Source organism: Phasianus colchicus, chromosome 1 (assembly GCF_987193195.1).
Source record: "Phasianus colchicus chromosome 1, bPhaCol1.hap1.1, whole genome shotgun sequence".
Classification (NCBI taxonomy): domain Eukaryota; kingdom Metazoa; phylum Chordata; class Aves; order Galliformes; family Phasianidae; genus Phasianus; species Phasianus colchicus.
Window position 1 is genome coordinate 131,586,406 of NC_143436.1, and position 17,468 is coordinate 131,603,873.

Sequence of the window (17,468 nt, forward strand, 5' to 3'; positions counted from 1 at the left end):
GAAATTGAAGTCAGGTCTTTCTTATATTGTTTCTTTTATTATTTTTATACTATACCCAGTGTGGTAAATTCAATACAAAAACCAACCAGATAATTCCAAGATTAGCATTCCTTATATAAACTCTAAACATGACTTTAAGTTTGATCAAGAAACCTAGGCTAGGACTGGAGAATTCTAGTGAGTAAATATAAGATGCAGCTGAACAGAAAAGCAGAACTATTCTTTTTTTGCACCAGAAACACAGGCCCAATTACAGAACTCCCTTCAGTTTTTGCTGTGAGGGCTTTTTGCTACAATGACAGGATATTCATGTTATTGTCATATTACTGCCACGGTGCATTTATAATACAAACACCAGCAAAATCATTTCAGTAGCAATCTTAGCAGCCCTTAATTAAGCAAGAGCATTTGACAGCCTCAGATCTCTAGTTGATTTTAGATGTACAAAATAGCATAGAGGCTGCCTTTTTATCAAAGGGTTTACAATAATGTTAAATCTACGGGAATTTTTCTCACCTTCACTTGTGGCCTTAGTGTCACCCTTCTATTTTTTTCACAGTTCTACAATTTTCAACTCAACAAAGGCACTTCACATGGCTGGGACCTCCCTGCAGCTTTGGCCAGATATTGTGTGATGTTCTCTGCTGATGCTCTGCGAGCTTCTGGTTCAGTGCCTCAGCAGCTGCAGGTGATGTGCCACCACCACGTTGCAGTGCTCATTAGCCCACCCTGGTTGTACAGCTGGTGCGTGCTAATTGCCACTTGGATTTTGTACCAAGGACACAGTCTGACTTGGCCGTGTAGCTCATAGGCCCACATGGGTGTTTCAGGGTGTGGCACTGATATAAATTAAACTTTCTAAATAAAAATACAGCTGCTTCTTCAAAAAATCCATTCTGCTGAAAACTTTCTAATTTGTTCTGGCACTTAGGTAGAAAATGTCTGAATCACAGACTCACAGGCAGAGCCCACAGGGCCCACCTGCAGCAGGGCCATCTAGAGCAGGGTGCCCAGGACCACCCATGGGCAAAAGAGACATTGAGGCCAAGTTGGACAGGGCCCTGGGCAACCTGGCCTGGTGCCTGATTTAGTGGTTGGCAACCCTGCCTGTGGAAGAGGGTTGGAATGCGGTGGTCTTTTAGGTCTCTTCCAACCCACACCATTCTGTGGTTCTATTATTCTGTGATCCACATCCTTCTCCCCAGATTTCCAAGGGCTCAGCCCCATGCAGCTCGTGGCCCCAGCCCTAGTGATGTGGCGGCCATATGTATGGCATGCTTCTGTCCTCTTCCTCCTCATCACTCAGCTGAATAGTGTTGCAATTTTCTACAATGGCAGTCATCAAAGAATAAAGAGAAACGCACAGTCCTAGCTTGTACCATGTCTTGGTTCTTCAAGCATTTGGAAGGTGTTCACTGACGTGGAAACGTGAACTGCACACCACAGACCTTATCTGTACCCAGTCCCAGTCCTACACGGGATTGCACGGTGCCTGCAGATGTGGATAATGGGAGCTCTGCACCACCCACAGCTCAGGACCATATCGTGGTTCTGAAGGCAGCTGGAAGGTGCCGATAGTCAGACAACTGAGCTGCTCCCTACCCACCGGCTCTCTATCAGAGCAGACTGCAAAACACCTTGAACAGCAGTGTTTTATTTTCTGTGTGTTTAAAAATATGTGAATAAGCCAGCACATTTCTTTGTTTGGCAGATATGTCCCTGTATTTCTGTGAGCTACTATTAGGAAATGCAAATGGAGCTAGTGATGTGCTGGTTATTTAGGTGCTGAAGATTACGTGGTGATATTCCTGACCTGTGAGTATGATCTCAAGGTGTGACTGATACTCTCAGCCATCAGTGCTATATCAGTGCATGCAAAACACCAAACACTCTTCCCTCTCTGCTTCTGCTGAAGTGAAATGTGCTCCCACCACACCAGGAAAACTAGGCACGATTGGATTGGGCCTTCTGTTAACCTGATAAAGGTACTTACATTTTATGCGCAGTGGTGAACTCATACAGTTATGAAGCCTTTTCAAAAGGCTCGATTTAAGAAAACAAATGTAGGGAGCGCCAGCTTTGTAAGTGTCCCAGTACAGAGCACTAATTCAAAGGATAACCTACAGTCACATTCTGGGCAGTTTGTTGTTACAGGGAAGGCATTTGAGTAGATTCAGGACATCTGGATGTCATTCCTCTTGGACTGAAGTACTGCATGGCCAGGGACAGGTTATTTTCCTGGCCTTTTTTCTCAGTGCTCATGTTGATCTTCACCGGGAACGCTGTTGTAATAAATATAATCAGCACAGTCAGATGTACCTCTTCAGAAGAATTGAAAAGGACACGTGTCACTGCTTCATTATAAAGATACAACAACACTCAGGTCTTAGGCTAAATTGAAAATGCTGTGCTCCTCTGGCCACACCATCTGCTGAGACCTAAGGGCAGACCTTGGCTGGCGCAGCATCCAGAGACGCAGCAATCTGCAGCACAGGGGAATAGAGGCGTCCCTGCAGCAGACAGATTAAGCTTCTTTTTTTCTCATTCTAATCTGTTAATCATGCACAGAGTTTAAGTACAGCTCAAGGCACACCAGACATTGAATGATTTAATTTTGCACTATTTATTGAACTGGATTTAACTTGAAGATATGTTGTTATCCGCTGCTCAGCAGTTCTTCAAAAAAAATAGAAGTCCATAATGAGATTGCTGCCATGAATCAGTGATTGTGTGTTTAAAATGGGTCACGGGGCAACAAGGCTGGTCTGTACAGCTCCTGCCATTGCTGCTGTGATCTGCAACAGTCATGCAGGGTAACCTCTGCAGAACTCACTGTGGTGTCAAAGACAGGGGATCACCATTCAAGCACCTAACAGCACTTTTTTTTTTTTTTTAATAAGCAATGGAGGTCTGTAGCCTAAAGCCACTTCACCCAGCACAGAAAGAGAGAATACTAATGATAATAAATCCATGCTTGGAAGTAAGGGGTTGCAGTGGTAAATCTGAGCTCAGCCAAGAGGATGGGAGGCAGTGGCTCTGCTGGACTGGAGGGGAATGCATAGGGGTTCCTAGGGAGAAGAGGTCAGGCCTCACATTCACCTGAAAAGGGCTGGAATGCCAAGAATGTGTGAATGTGGTCTGGCACCTGCAAACCATGGAACTGCTGACAGCAGCACAGCAAATCCCAGAGGGAGAGAAATCACCCAACATGGATAGAGGTGTGTTTCTGGACAAGATGGAAAACCAGCTACATAACAAGCTGTGCTTGTTCAGTAGTAGATATTCTGCAGGCATTGCAGCACACATGACAGTGTGTTTTACCATCACTGGCATCCTCCCCGCATCCTTGCTGATGCTGTGTACAGGACTGTGTGTTTCTAAATCTTCCTCCTGGTTTGGAGCTGCCTGTTGCCCATGCAGTCCCACCTGCTGCAGCCCCTCAGCTCACCTCACACCTGGGAGGTGGAAGAGCTGACTGATCACATAGGCTGCCTGCTCACACCAGCTCTATTTCTTTGGGATGTAAACATGAGGAAACACTTATGTGAGGAACAAAGAAATCAAACATGCCTAACCTTAAATGTTCAAGCAAATAGCATTGTTGTATTTTTCACTCCCTTGCCACATAAGCTGGCTTGCTTCGTTTAGCACAATGGAAGATACATGCATTATCTTCTGTGAGTTTCTCATCTAAAAATGCATAGTGTACTGGAGAATCAGATTCCTCAAGAGCTGAACCCATCAAAAATCAATAGAAAGGTTAAATATACAATTGTCAGTGCCAACTGAATGCATCCATCTCTCTCTATCCATTCCTGAGGTAGATGTGTGCTTTCAATAATCACCAGAATTATTTTTTGTTTTCCCTTCTACTCCTTCTCTCCTCAATTTCCTCTCAGCCACATTCCTGGCCTCACTACAGAATTTGCTCAGATAGTAAAATATTATTTTTTGGGAAATGGATTAGAAAAGAATGCTAACCACACCAGAGATAAAACCTGTGTTGTGGAGATGAATGCATACTTCACAGCCCAGAGAGGGTTACAGCTCTTGAGTGTGGTATGTAAGTTTGCTGGGGCAAGGGAGTTAGGGAAACAAATCCTGTACTCTCTCTTAACTCCTGAACATTTTCCTCATGTTTACTGATAAAATTCTTTCAGCTGAAAGTGCTGAAAAGACAAAGAGTGGCAACCCCACCCAAGGCGAGGTGCTGGAACTAGATGATTCTTAAGGTGCCTTCCAACCCAAGCCATTCTGTGACTCTGATTATATGAACTGTTCTTTCATCCTTGCACTCTGCTATGTAGGCCCTTCAGAGGGAAAGCTCCCAGTCACATTGGTTTGAGCTATGGAGTTGTGATCATGTCCCTTCTTGTGATGCAGTATTCTTTTATTCTGATGGGAGGCCTCCAGCTTTGCTTCTGTCCTCTCTCACTTCCCATTACTCAGAAGTGATGCTCATGGCACCAATTACTTGAGTAAATGGATCTGGACAGCCGTCAGCCAAAAGATGCTATGGATGCTATGCCATGAATGCTGCCGTGGATGTCCTTCTGTCCAGGTTGCTTGCTTGTACTTAGTGCTGTTTTGGAAAAGCATGGATTACATTCTAAGGTATTGGGTTTTTTGTTTGTTTGTTTGTTTTTTCTTTTTATGACAACCGTAGCTCAAGGGAATCCTAAACCTAAAAAATATCGAAAAACGAATTGTGTAATGATTACAAAGGGAGTTTCTTTCCCTCTGACATGCAAGCAGTCTGTGTGGCAGCTATGGGCTGCATTTGACAGCAGTCACAGAGGAGCACTTTTCCTCCACACCTCCATAATTCTTCACACCCTCCCAGCCCACTGTAATCTCTGACTCATAAACAGCACAGAGATGACGACTGAGCTGATCTATTTTCAGTAATTAATGGCAGAATGAGACTTTCTGGCAAATAAGGTGACATTTCCAATGCTAGTTGCTTCTTTGGCCACCACAGTCTTCTCAGAAATTGGCCAATTTAGTTGCAGGCCTCCATCCTTCCCTTTTCCTATGTAGCTCATTCCCAGGCGTTTTGCATTCTTTGTCAGATCTGACAACAGTTCATTGTCTATTGCTCTGTCCACACAAAGATAATAAAACAATTTCTTAGTAACTGGCTAACTCTCATCATGTAAAATCTTCTTTCTTCAGTTCAAAAGGGCTGCAGTTTCATGCCTATCCATTCTTCAATATGGCAGACAGCACAGAGATCCTCATCTCAACAAAATCAGTCCCTTCTAAGTTTTCCTTTGCTTTCCTGACAATCTGTTAAGGAGCATACACACATACAATTTTGTCAAAACTTGCATTTTTTTACTTAGTTGAGTAAATGGAGCAGCAGTATCACTGACCCTTCATAATCGTCCTGTTAGCATTTCAAATGCTGCAAAAGACTGGACTTGCAGCTGGTGTGGGTACAGAGCTTAGGGGATAGCTGCCTTTGGCTGCTCCAGTTTTATACGTAGACATTTCTGCCTGGGCTTCACAGCATCTCAGGATGATGTAAGCTGTAAGAGACCTCTGGAAGTCCAGTCCTCACTTCTTCTGACTTGGTTTTATTCATCCATGTTGGAAGCACATACAGCTGAGCTGATCACCCCATCCACCCTTTAGAGTCAAAAGAGAGAAACTGGCAATATCAAGGTGCTGTTTGTTTTATCTAGTTCAAATATCAGCTTTCAAATAGGGTGACTCATGCCCAGAAACATCTGCTGTTCTCCATTTGCTACAAGGAGAACCCAAGGTGACTAATGCTGAAGCTGATGTCCTCACGGGAAACATCTAATCTGAGCACATTTAGCCCACTGTCTGTTCATTGCATTTGTTTTTTAAAAACTCCTGGCATGGCTCTATGCACTCTTTGTGTTCTTCCTACTTGCTGTGGAACTTTAAAATTTCATCCACAAAGATTGGGTTGAATCTGAATAGTCCTTATTATGAATTTAGAATACAAATGGAATTAGTTCACCTAAGTAGTTTAAAATCTCTTTTGAGGGATGATGGCAGACTTTTTTCCATGCATCTTCAGATCCAATGTTCACTTACTAGGAGTCCTTAAAGAAATCAAAAGGTCATCAAATTACAGAATCATAGAATTACAGAATGGCTTGGATTGGAAGGGACCTTAAAGATCATCTATTTCCACCACTGACATGAGCAGGGTTGCCAACTAAATCTGGTACTGTGTATTACCCATGTACAAGTCAAGGAAGACAAGGGCAAGGAAGAAAGATCTTATCACCTGTCCAGTATGTCATTTCCTACTTATTTTCTGGTGAACCTTCAATAATTCACTTGCCTCTTCCAGCTAACACATTTTTTTCCCAAGTACTAAGGAACAGAGCCCAGTGCCTCTACTCCTTTCAGTACCCTTCAACTCAGAGCAATCTGTTTCTACTTGTATTTCCTTGGAAAAAAACTGCGTTACTAAATACACCTAGACATAGTTTGTGCACTTCACTGTTTTCTAAGAGCATTTTTTAACAGTCTGCTTTCTCTTTCCCAAATGTCTTTCTGCATATCTGCTGTGCACATGAGGAAGTATCTGTATTTTTGACTCACACTGAGTTGATGGCCATAAACTGAAAGATGCAAGATGCTCCTCTTGCTCCCAGAAAGATTCTCTCTGACTTCCCTGTACACAGAAAGCAGGGGTGAGATGAAAGATGGACATCTCAGCCTGATTATTACTGAGCTAAGCTCCTGCTGGTTTATATGGAAACTCACCTGAAGGAAGGAGAATCCCTCCTCAGCCTTTTTCCTGTTATCCTAGCATTAGCATCACTGTGTTGAACACTGTAGTACAGTTTGGGTATTTTGTTAAAACCTCATGTGACCAGGTTACCCTTTCGTGATAAGAACTTCTCCAAGTTTCTAGTAATCAGAAAAAAGTTACTTCTGCCTTCAAATGTGAAATCATCTCATTTCCTGATGTTTGGCATCTTTATTTAGGTTTCACAGCTCTTGGAAGCTGTCTCAATGCATAGCTTTTTGCTTCATCAACAGCTTCATGGCATTGCTGATTGATTTTCTAGCTCTTTGTTACAGTTTTTCACTTTCTGCCTCTTCTCTCTCTTTTTTTGGTTGTTTCACGTTTTATTTAGCCAGGATTAGGCTGGTTTCTGTCCTACTTTGCTTTGTTTAGAAGGCAGCTTTTCCTCTCTTTTCACAGTTCCTGCTTCACTACTTTTTTCCAGAAAGGAGAAGAACAAATTAAGCATAATTTGCTTTAATACAAATTAATACAAAGGTGCAATTTTAGCAGACTTTTGCTCTATTCCTCAACCCTGAAGACAGGCTACCTTGAGCTACTGCCAGCAAACGCTGAAAGTATTTTCCAGACCTGATGACATTTGCCAGATGACCAGATGAAAAGTAAAATGAATTAAGAAACTAGGAAGTAGATTTGGAAAACAAATAAAAAGCAAGAAAGAAACAACAAACTTTATTAGCTGTCTGTCTCTGGTCTGATTCCCAAAGTCCTCTCTGGGTTCTGTTCAGCTGGGAGCTGATGGGACACGTCTGCAACTTGCTGGAGCACGGAGCTGGCTCCCTTGACAAGCTGTATGCCCTGGCACTATCCCCTGGTGCTAGAAACTTGTTTACAGCAAAGCTCTTCTCATGAGTTTCTCTACATGCTGCCAACTGCTGAATATAAATGCACTTCTGGAGACATCCGGTATGCTATGGCCTTGACACTTCCTTTAAATAGGGCATTAATTTATGGCTCTTCAGTTTGTGAATCATGGTCTCAGCCAGAATTAGCTTTTGATCTGATGTGGCACTTTTGAGATGTCAGACAGGGCCACGTGGCCTGTGTTCTGTTATTGACCAGTTGTCAATAGGCAGTTCACTCGCCTAATGCAAATCTATCCCTTTTGACATACAGGGTAATTAAGAGCTAGATTTATGAGGCTCCAAGCATATAAATTTTCTGTAGTGCAGACTTCAACAGCTACTTATTTGACAACCATTTCAGTGCTATCAAGAAATACAGCTTCAGATGAAGACTAAATATGTTAAGTTGGGGATCATCCTGACTATTGCTTTCAGGATCCATGTTTAGTGACAGATGACAAATTTGAAGGGGACTGCAAGAATCTGGGGGGGATAAGTGAAATGCTCTTCTTCAAAAGGGTCAGATTCTCATCTCAGTGTCATAAAGAAAAAGTGAGACCACTGAAAGCAATGAAAATATGCAGGTGTTCCAGGCTCAAAAGGAATGTTGTGCATATATGACTAGGAAGGACAGGAATTACTTGCCTTAATATCAGTATATTAGTTGTATGGCTATACAACTTATAGTAGTACAAATTAATAAGGTATACCTGACCATTAGAACAAACTGCAATATACTCTGGAGGTCGCAACCTTTCTACAGCTTTTCTACTGCTCAGGGCAGCAAAAAAGTTGGTTCAGAATTGTTCAGATCCATCACAACAAATGGTGGCAAAGCCTTTCCCTGAAACCCATCAGAACTAACCATGTGCTTCCCAAAGCCCTTCACTTTCAGAACTCCTCCACCTAGGAGTGTGATAAGACCACGTATGGCTAAAAGAAATTTTATTATATAAAAATAATCACAGTCAGGAACTTGCACAAAAAATAACAGGAAAAATAGACAGCAACTTTGACAGAAGCTTATCCACCTCCCTCTCTGTGATTTCCAGATGGCATCCAACTAACCACTTGTTATGAAAGTCATGTTGATGGTGTCCTAAATGTGTCTGTCAACATCTTCCTGCTATCCTTGATGCTGATGTGTGCTTGTCCTAGTTAGAATTCTTGGTGTAAGATGATCCTTCTCTGAGGATTTCTATGTACTATGGAATAAATATATCAGTTTTCCATGCCCCCACACCCAAGAAGTACAATGTCAGCATCAAAAACATGTATTTCTGGGACACTCTTAATTTATGAAGGTTATTTATTGTTTAGATACTCATTGCTCATTGCCTTACACATCAGTAACATTATTTTCTTGCAGTAATGCTTTCTCTACACATTCAGGCATTTTTGTATGCATGTAGCAATATAGTTTGACTTTTTAATGAAGAACAGATATGATTTCCATATTTCTAACAGATCAAGACACTCAAAGTAAATTATCCAAAGAAATTCAAGCACTCACTATGACTACCTTCCTTATGGTTAGTCTTGCAGAAATAATACTGCAGTTAGGGTGCCACACTTCAACATTAGGAAGGCTGTCAGTGGCAGATCCTGGTGGCTCTATACCTTCCAGCCATTTCTCATCATCTGTTTAGCAGCTCTGTAGGGCTCAGGGTATTTTTTTGGTGTCATCTGCCTTTGTGTTCGTAAGGTTTGTTTTTGTGTTCTTCTTTCTTCTACAGCTTCCTGTTAAGCTGTTTTACTACTGCTCTTATGTGCTCCCCATTTCGTGAGAGTTTCTCTCATGTTTTCTGAAGTGCCTGGCTTTTTGCAGTTGCACTGGCTCCTCAGTTACAGCTGAAACATTCTTTGAGTGCTTGTCTTTTACTTATGGATTGCTGGAGACTTGTCTACTCACTCTCTCCATTTAAATTAGTTTCCACTTAAATGCTAATGTCATGGCCATGCTTGCTAGACAATACAGCATTTAACTTTGCCTAGAAATGTTAAATTTTCCATAAATGCAGCATGTTCTGGAGGGCTTCATTGCAGTTTATGTATCTACAAGTAGATTTTCATGAATCAACTGTATATTCACAAAGCTAAATTCAACTTAACCATTCACCATTTTGGTTAGACAAAACCAGTCCAAACACGCCCAAGATTTACAACAAACCATCACTGTTATTTTGCATTAAAATCACTTCCTAAGCACTAGAAGTCATCCCTATAAAGGCCTCTTGTAGCAAGTTGTGACAAGAATCTTCACTTTTCCTGGTTTTATTTGTTTTTAATAGACTTATAATACCATTTGATTGCTATTTCTTTCCTTCTTCCCTCCCTCCCTCCCTCCCTCCCTCCATCTCTCTCTTTCTTTCCTTCCTTCTTTCTTTCTTTCTTTCTCTTTCCTTCTGTTTCTTTCTTTCTTTCTTTCTTTCTTTCTTTCTTTCTTTCTTTCTTTCTTTCTTTCTTTCTTTCTTTCTTTCTTTCTTTCTTTCTTTCTTTCTTTCTTTCTTTCTTTCTTTCTTTCTTTCTTTCTTTCTTTCTTTCTTTCTTTCTTTCTTTCTTTCTTTCTTTCTTTCTTTCTTTCTTTCCTTCTTTCTCTTTCTTTCTTTCTTTCTTTCTTTCTTTCTTTCTTTCTTTCTTTCTTTCTTTCTTTCTTTCTTTCTTTCTTTCTTTCTTTCTTTCTTTCTTTCTTTCTTTCTTTCTTTCCTTCTTTCCTATCTAGCAATAAACTTTAGTAGTTCTTTCACCACGTAGTTCTCCCCGAGTCAGTGCCTATTCTGCTTACAACAGCACCAAGATAGTTCTGCCAGATTCTGGAAGTGGACAACAGTGATTTTTGTCCTCGTATGTAATTTCCTTAAACTGGGCCACCTACTCATAGTAGTTTTAAGAATGTTAAAAGCTCTCTATTTTACCTGACATTTTCCCAGTTTCCTTCATTAATCTCACATTCTTAAGTTCAATCTTTATTACTGGCTTGGTCTTCACAGGTAATTTTTGGAGCCTGGCTTTCTTCCGTGTTTTGGCAGAAGTCCATCACATTCTTCAGATTAAACTGATCTCTTGCTGAGGCCAGCTTGACTCCCAGTATGTAATTCAGCATTAAGACTTGTTCTGTGCAATGGGAAATGCATAAATGCAATGGGAAATCCTCTAAGGCACTAGGTAAGGAAGAAAATTTTAGAGGATCCCTATAGAGTTGTCTGGAATTTATCACTTGAAGTAACAGGCTAAAAAACCACTCTTCCAAATCATCCTTCTTTGACTGTGCCTTTTAGGAATTCAATGAGAAGTCACTGTGGGTAAAACCATATGGAAAATCATACAAATAACTGAATAGACTTTCTCCCCGGCATACAGCCCTCTAACACTTTTACTTTTTGTGACTCAGTTTTAGATGAGCTGGATGCAAACACATAGCTCCCAAATGATTGCTTAGCATGTCAAAAGGGATGTTTGCTATGCTCAGCAAAATGTGTAAGCTAACCAGATTGGAAGGCATAAAGCAAATGCTAATTTATCTGTAAAAATGCAGTCATGAACTCATGCAAATACTCCTTCTATAGTGATGTGTATGCATTCATCAATTTCATTTCTACTCATGAAAAAGGTTTATGTGATGTATGTGTTGAATTTGATGTAGATTGATTGGTTCTAAAAAGAAAAATCATGAAGGATCCTCATCTTCAGTACAATTCGCTATACTAACAAGATTGTGCAAGTTCTGCTCTCTTGGACATCAGACAAATCAAGTCAGTTTTCATCACCAAGCTCCTTTTCACCAAATACCCCACAAATGTCTTTTCCTAGGATCGTGCTGCTGTATTTGTTTAAACTGCTTTGAGGTCTGCCTACATTCACCATGTGAACTCTCTCTTGTCCTTGCAGACTTTAGAAAAGCCCATGGTAGTTCCTGAGCTGTCATTTTTTCTTTCTTTTAGACAGAGATATTACCTTTGTTTTGGGTATGAATACTGACGTAACCTCTGCTGCCAGCTCACATAAAGAAACTTGTAGATTTCTTGTAATGCTCTGAAACGTTGCTCCCAATTATATCAACTTGCTTTAATCATACACAATGACTAGTGATCTCCTCATAAAGCACTGACATAATTCAGCTTATTATATAGCAGTTACGTCATTTGCTGTGTGTTCATTAGGAATTCTCAGCTCAAGGACAAGCAGAAATTCATTTCTCATATTTTGTTTATTCTTTAATTTAATTCTTCAAAATCTTCCATCCTATGCCTGGAAATCAGCTTCAAAGCCATCACCACAGAAGCCCCAGCTGCATATTGCAATTACATTTCTCAGATGAATAAAAAGAAATACCCTTAACAATACTGATGTTTTCACAGCTTGCAGTGGGAAGTATTTCTGGATTAATCAGCATATAGGGACATTCCATCATACAGGGACATCAGATTTGCTGAATACTTGCACATCCAAGGTCTAATAACAGATTCATCTAAGTGAAATGTCTGGAAATAACTGAAAATTATGTAAGCTCTTCCAGGGAGGCATGAGGAGGTGCTTTCCATGGAAAGGCAGTTTAGAAAATTTCAGAGGTCTTCAAGAAGTGTAAGGCAACTACTGTGTGTTACGAAGAGAAGATAATGCATGATGCTTTTTTCCTCATTTGGCTTGTTTTCCTTGTATGTCCCTTCACACCTGTGTTTTTAAGTGAAATCTATGGATTGATACTTAAATGAACTTGAAAGTTTGGGTGTTGTATTTTTCCTGTACAAGGGAATAACCTGTTATCACAGTCTTGCTTTGTTTTCTTAAACAGGTTTCACATTACTGCAGCAGACAATACTATGAAACTGTACTGGTACATTAAGTTGTAATACCACTGAACACAGGAACAGAATAACAACGTGCTCCTAGAAAGACCTGACAGGGATGAAAATTTACATCAGTGCATTTATCATGAAAAAAACCCAAAACTAATCTAGAAGAGCAAAATATTTTTAGCTGGAAAGGATAAAAAGAAGAGAAATCATTTATATTTTTTAGCAAGAAGGAAAGCAACATATGGTAAAATTGTCCAAGAAAGCTTGATAGCTTTAATGGGTGGGAAAAGTGAAGAACGTGGAAACAAAATATGACTGTGACAAACTTCACAAACTGGAATACTTGTTAATATTTGTGAAGGTCAAGTGCAGTTTCATTAGAACCATTAAAGAATGGTTCCTCAACCTCATTCACTCAGGAACACTGGAGCTTTTTCAGTATTCCAGCAAGGATTTGCTGTTGCTAGTGCAATAGTGACATGGGATACAACATGATTTCTGTCTTCTGTGACTTTACAGCACAAGGCATTACAGCCCTGATGAAATTGATGGGCTGGCTGTGCACACAAACCTAAGCTGAATCACGAAGTGTGTTACCCCCTACATTATTTAATGTCTCTTACTTGTTTTCTTCCTTTTTTTTCCCCTTCCCCTTTTTGGAAGTCTTCTGCTAAGCTTTTCTTGTTTTGTTTTGTTTTTTTTTTCTCTGTGTGCTGGGTGCATCCTTTAAGGTTTCCAGTCTTACGTCACAGTATCAGTCTTCTAGTTCTTTCTTCACCCACTGTGTCACGTTTGTGTGCTTTGGTTAATTGACAAGGAAAAGCTTATGAGTCTGATTTGGTTTCAACAACATGCATAGCTGAAGGGAGACTGTTGGCCCACACTGTCCTGCAAGACGTGTAAGAAAAAATGACACAAAGTCAGAATTTTATCTATTATTCTACTGTGTAGTTAAATTAATGCTTTAGGTGCATCAGAACTATACAGTGATCTTTTTGAAGCTGGTGTTAATAGTGTAATTGGAAGACTTGAATATGCATTCTGTTTCAATATGAATAACTTGAATAACAGACGAGTGGAAACTTAACCTGCATATGAAATACTGATTCTTAAGATTAGCAAGACTTTAACATGATGTGAAATTCATCAAATCAGCCCTACTATCCCACTGTCTTTTTTTTTCCAATTAGTCAGTTCGGCACCCTTATCTGCATTCCTAAATCTTTTTATGACTGCTAAAAATTACCAAGTTTTTTAATCTGTCCTACATTTTTACTCTGTTGTGAAACTCCAGCACAAGAAGAATTCAGATTAAGATGTTATGGCGTGCTTAAAAAACTATTGTAGTAGAAAGTTATCAGATGACCTCCTTCCTGTTAAGGATAAAGATCAGGTACACCATCTTCCTGTTGCTCTTCTGAGATACTTTCTGTGCAGCTTCTTTTGTACAAATCATTAGCTAAATTCCAAGAGCTTAGAGCCTCTCCTGGTATTCAGACATCCAGATTGAGTTTTGCAAGACCATAAAGGCAGGCCTTATTCTATAATGATAGTTCAGCACTCAGATTAGCTTCATTTCAACCTATGTTTATTATTAAAGGAAAATATAGCCATATTTATTTATAATAAATATTTTCTCTAACTTCCTCCAACTAATTATTAAATAATTATTTCTATAGATACACTGACAATGAAAAAAAAAAAAAAAAGCACCTTAAAATATTAAATACTTCTCTAAACATAGTATTTTAAATATACTCTCCCTCAATCCTTTGAAATTTATTGCATACTTTTCTGGTAGCAGCCAGCAGGGTGAAGGAAGCAACTGTCCATCTCTACTCTACACTCGTGAGACACCACTGGGAGTACTGCAAGAGACCAGGGCCCACAGCACAAGAAGGACATGGAGTGCCAAAAAGATGATCAGAAGACCTCTCCTGTAAAGACAGGCTGAGAGAGCTGGGGTTGCCCAATCTGGAGAAGGCTCCAAGGTGACCGTATAGCAGCCTTTCAGTATCTAAAGGTGGCTCACAGGAAAGCTAGACAGGGATTCTATCAGGGAGTACAGTGACAGGACAAGGGGTAGTGGTTTTGAACTAAACCAGGACAGGTTTAGATTACACATTAGGAAGAAATTCTTTACTCAGGGGGTGGTGAGGTATTGGCACAGGCTGCCCAGAGAAACTGTAGCTGCCCCATCCTGGGAATTGTTTAAGGCCAGGCTAGATGGGGCTTTGGGTGGCAGACCTGCCCACAACAGGGGATTGGAACTAGATGAACTGAGGACCTCACATAGCTGATCTGATGAATGATCCATTGGAGTCAGGCTTTCAGCTGTTATGGTTCATATCATACAATACTTTTTCTTTCAAATCCTACTTGACAAATTAGCTTGTCAGTTGTAGTTGAAAAGCAGGGGAGAACTCACAACAATCTCACTAAAAGAAATACTTCAACAAAACTTGCTTCTAAAACAAAAAACTTTTGAAACTTGCTTTTTCCTCCTCCAGCATGTAACTGGACACAGATGTTTAAATGACTTTATATGGAGAAACGTGCCTCATAGATTTGACCTAGTTCTGTGACCAAGGAAAGTCTTAGTAGAAATACATCTAGTTCATAGCAGTGTGATCTGGACAGACAGCTCTTAAGCTTCCTAGCTTTAAATCTTACTAGAAAAAAGTTGAAATCTCTTTTAGAGAGGGCCTTCATGCCCTCTCTCTGCCCAGTGCTCCCTCCCCAAGTTGAAAACAGACACCAAGCCTTGCTACTGTAGAGTGTCAAAACAAAAATAGAAAATGAGGCTTATGATGAGAAAAAAAGAAAAAAGGAAAAAAAAAAGTAGCATTAAAACCTTTTATGACTGAGGGAGCACAGATGTTATACATTTGTCCCAGCCCTTGTATCCTGTTTTGAAAGCCAGCTACAGATTTCTGATTCACCAGCTACTGAGGGTTTAGTTTTACTGCCTGGAGGCTTTAGAGTGTGTGGTTCTTCCCTCTCTTCTTGACACCTCCAATGGAAGGGATTGGCAATTTGGCCTGGTTTAAAACTCCTTGCAAAGAAGAACAAGATTATTTTTTAAATGGGACCAATCCCCTGATGCAGCTCACTGTGAAGCTCCAAAAACAGTGCAATTCAGGGTGTGGTGTGAGGGGAAAGGACTTGCACAGGGCAGCTGGGAAGCAGGAAATCTTTCAGACAGTGTTGTTATTAAAGCCTGTGTTTTGTGGGACTCAACTTGTCATGAGGCATTTAACAAGATTTTGAACCCTCCCTGTGAAAATCCCTTTTATTCTGATGGGGTATCGAAATGGGTAGCTGCCAAGAGTAGCATGCCACAAAGGGCACAGAAGACACATGCATGCCACAGTCACTGCAAAGCCTGGAACTTCCCCTTTCAACAACCAAAGCAATGGCACAGATATGCTTAAGTACACAGGCGATAGGCTAAAAGCCACAGCAGTGCTGTATAAAGAACATCTGAAGCTTTAATGTCTAATAACTTTCTTTAAATGCCGTTCATAGCATTCCAACCATTAATTGCTATGATATCGCTGAAGTATCTACTGATTTTCCTCTGAGTATTTGGTAACTTAAGGCTTTACAGGAAAGGCCCTGGAGTCCCTCTGAGCTCAGGCTCATGCCAAATTTCCTACCTGCAGGTGCACTGAGAGTTTCACTTCCTTGCAAATGTACTCTGAAACTTAAGATTTAGCCTATCTACATAAAAAATGCACTAGTGCTCCCTAAGATAACTTATAAGAGTTTCAATCTTATTTTCCTGTTGTCAGGATACACTGACTACTGTATTTTCACAGGAAAACAAAACAAAACAAAACAAAAAAGAACACCTTAGAAAGAAATATCCTTTTAAAAATGTATTTTTAAAAATGTAAAAGCTGTACTGGTGTGTTGATATATTTCGTATATTTTAAAAAGGGACACTTCTTTGCAAGGTCCCTTTTTTACTGCTCACTGTGACACACTGGCTGGCCCTTTGGTTGTGCCAGTTTCAGTGTTGTAATGCTAAAGAAGAAGGTCATTCCTCTTCACCGCAAAGAGAGGGAGAGGAAAGGTTACACCCAGTATTTGTTGGTGAAATCAGGCACAACAAAGCCTAACGGTAAAGGATATGGGGTATGACAGCTGCAGTAAAGGAAGGACTTGCAGTAAAAGGTCAGTAATCATTTCCCTCTGATTCGGATGATTGCTTTCCAGAAGGAAACTCATGCTCAGGATGCTGTTGCTGTGCTACAAAGCTACTGTGAAGGACAGAAGTGCTTTAGGCTGCTCAGTGCCATAACTGTGAACAGGACGAGGACAAAACTGAAGCTGGTTTATCACTCCACTCCTCCCACATAACCATGTACTATTACAGAATATACACAGTGGATTTTTCCAGCTATGCAAAGCAGTGCTTGGTTAGGGTGGTGCAGATGCAGCTGTGCTTGAGGACAGCTCACTGACAGCTGGACCTGTGGGGGATGGAGGAGGTTATGAAAAGGCTGAAATCCAATTTACTGCTTGTGACAACAGCGTGGATGATGCGGCACCGTGCAGAAGACGCCAGGGAAAACCTCTGAGTGGTGGAGCATGGAGCACCCTACTCTGACTTCAGACCCTCCTCACTGCCAAGACAGGCACAACATGAGATGGGTTGGAGGAGATGACCTCCAGAGGTTCCCTCCAAACTCTACAGTTCTGTGCTATTTTGGGTTACTGAAATGAACTATGTGAGGTGGGGCCAGCCCTGACTCCTTATTAGGATTAATATTCAGCAGTTAATGACCCACCCTGTGTTGTGCTTCTGTGAACAAGTGACACCCACCGACCATGGAGCCGTGGATATGGCTGCAACCACCCTGAGACGACCCACGCTCGCTGAACTGTTGTTCAGCAGCAATACCCGCAGCCCTTCACACCCCTGAGCCCTCCCACCTCCACACGACCGCTCAGCACGTACACGATCATCCTCCCTTCCCGCCCCGCGCATGCGCACACTTCCCGCCTCACTCCCACCTCCCCACA